We start from the raw sequence: 3,027 nt of genomic DNA on the forward strand, positions 1-3,027 counted from the left end.
ACTTCTGTGTTTGCTAGGCCCCGGCTTAGTCTCACAAGAGACAGCTATATCAGGGTCCTTTCAGCAAACGCTTGCTAGTGTATGCAATGGTGTGAATCTGTTACTTCTTAGCTCTGTACTTACCGCTTTACACTCTGTAGTTCAGGGGCCCAGAGTAGGTTCTCCTCCCTCCTTGGCCTCCCAGGAAGTTCTGCCAGAGGAAGAAGGTACGAAGGAAGGAAGGAAGAACAGACTACCAGGACACTAAAGATTTCTGTTTCCCCATGGATTCAGTAGTGTGGCAGGTGCTGGCATTTCTATCGTGGAAGGAGAGGTCAGTATATTCCTGCCTCTAGGAATTTCTTGGACAAGGTGCCTCCTAGTCCTAGAGGATGACAATCACAGTTTCTCCAAATGGCACAGAAGTGGGCAGTACTGCCATGAGTTCCAGCTGAGATTCATGGAGCAGTTTCTGATCTTTGAGACCAACAGCCCCTCTCCCCCCATGCTTCCTTCTTTATTCCTGAAATCCTTCCTGCATGAAGTAACTGGGTGGGTTTCTCGTTCCTGGGTGGGTTTGACTAGTTCCCATTCAGCATCACTGATACATTCAGAATGTACGGTGACCTTTATTAGTCAGTCCCTCTCTCAAAACTCTCCAGAGAATAAAATTCAAAGCCCGTATAATCCTCTATAAGCCTATAAATCCTGGCCTCTGGATGTGCCTCTTCTTATAGGATTTGCCCACGTAATGAGTTTTAGCCAGAGTGGCTTCCTTGCTGTTCACTGAACACTTGGGCACATTGCTATCCCAGGGCTTTTTTGGCATTCTGTGTCCTCTGTCTAGAGTGCCCAGCTAACTTTCCCAATGGCCGGTGAGTTTAGGTTTATCTGAGGCGCTTCTTGGTGAAGCAAGACCACCCCACCCTTCACCTCTGCTTTGCCCTTACTGAAGCAAGCCAAAACAAGCTGCGCAGCTTTCTGTTTGAAGGTTTCATGGACGAAGCTGGTGGACTGCAGCTGAGAAAGTGTAAGAGGAGCAGGCTTCTCGTGTTACAAAACCAACCAAGACCCCCCCCCCCCCCCGCACCCTCCAACTCAGAATCACCTGTGTGGAGCAAGCCCACTGCTGAGGGTCACTGTGTGGCAATGTTTAAATTAGCTCAGAGTTCACCTTAGGAGTGTGCTTGGTTATCTTTTCTTATCTGACCTGAGAGTGACCGATTTTAAACTCTTGAGTTAATAAGTATTGTATGAGTATGAGCTATAGAAGATAGATTGAGGCATGTATTGTGCTGTGAACTAAGACATATAAGTCATAGAATTCTAGTGTGAACTAGAACAGGAATCCATGTTATCTAGGGCAAGCTGATCAGAGTAGCAACAAGCTGCTTTTCTTCCTGAGAATGAAACTGAGGGCTGCCTTAAGAATATACCAGCATGGTGATGAACATCTTTAATCCCAACACTTGAGAGGAAGAGGCCGGTGGATCTCTGTGATTTAAAGGCCAGCCTGGTTTGCATAGAGAATTCCAGGGCAGCTAATTTTATGTAGTTAGACCTTGTCCCAGAGAACAAACAGACAGAATATATGCACAATCACTGAAAGTTTGACTCTTCGTTGTCTCTTGAATATTTTCCTTCTTGGAGAAATCAGTTGTCTTGGGGTTTTTATTACAGTGATAAAACACTGTGACCAAAGCAACTTGGGGTGGAAAGAGTTTATTTCATCTTACAATTCCACATCACAGTCTTATCAGTGAGGAAAGTCACGACAGGAACTCAAAACAAGTCAGGAAGCTAGAGGCAGACACTGATGCAGAGGCCATGAAGGAGTGTTGCTTACAGGCTTGTTCCTCTCAGCTTGCTCAGCCTGCCTTTTTTATAGCACCCAGGAGAATGCCACCTCTTACAGTGAGCCCAGTCCCCCTCGGAGCCTCTTCAGGATGGAAATCTATCCAGAGTACAGCAATTACTTCAGCCATGGGCTGGTGGCCCAAACCTGACCAGAAGAAAGCACTCCCAGGAACTTTGTGAGGATTCTCAGGAAAGAGGCATGAAGGGCAAGAGCATGTCGTGGCTTATTTTTTGACAACCAAAGGAAACTGAGTCGCTGAGAATAAAGATGATTCAGAAGGAACCAGAACTCAGAGACGATGTCTTAATAAGATTGTACTGAATAAACAAGCTTGAAGCATATTTTCCTGCATGCATAGTTTCAGGAGCCAATACATTTCCAAATTGTAGTTTGAATTGCAACTGCCAGAAGAGTTTTCTTGGGTACACATGGATTTGGGGGTGCCAGGGTACAGATAAGAATCTTGTCCTCTTGAAAATGCCACTATGTAGTATTCTCTCCCTTTCCTTTTTTCTCTCTGTCTTGTCTCCCTTCCTTCCTCCTGCCTTGAAGCCCTGGGCTCAAGCGATCCTCCTGAATGGCTCGTGGACAGACACAGCATGCCTCATCTCTCTTTTTAGTGATGGGCACAGGACGGACCCCATGGTGTTGGATTAATCTCAAGCTGGAATTTCAGCACTCTCTATTTGGAAATGAAGCTGCCAACGATTAACTCTATACAGGCTCTTCTCCAGCAAACACTGTGCTGGGGAAATAACCTTAAACCAAGGCAGTAGTCTCTAATGGGCTGCTGGGATTTTGTGTTTTCTTAGCTTGGACAAAACATAAAAAGCAACCCCTAAGCTTAGGCTCTAAGCCCCATCAGACTCAGCACCATGGTGGAGCCCGCTGTTTGCCCACTAATGAGTTTCAGGCTACTGTACACAGTAATTGCTCAGATTCACTAGTAACATTTTAATTGAGAAAAATTTTGTGTGAACATAGACATTTGGAGAAAATGCATAAAATATAAAAGTTGAAATGTCTCCCCTCATGTGTAAATTGAACCATTTTAGCAGGTTTTATCCTAGCATAGCTTCTGTTACTCACAGATGTAAGGTCACACACGATGTTTTCATAACCCACTTCCCCATGCATTTGTTAAGGATGTGGATTTTAATAACTCTATCGGTTTTTTGTGTCCCGTTTGC

Source organism: Mus caroli, chromosome 11, assembly GCF_900094665.2.
Source record: "Mus caroli chromosome 11, CAROLI_EIJ_v1.1, whole genome shotgun sequence".
Classification (NCBI taxonomy): domain Eukaryota; kingdom Metazoa; phylum Chordata; class Mammalia; order Rodentia; family Muridae; genus Mus; species Mus caroli.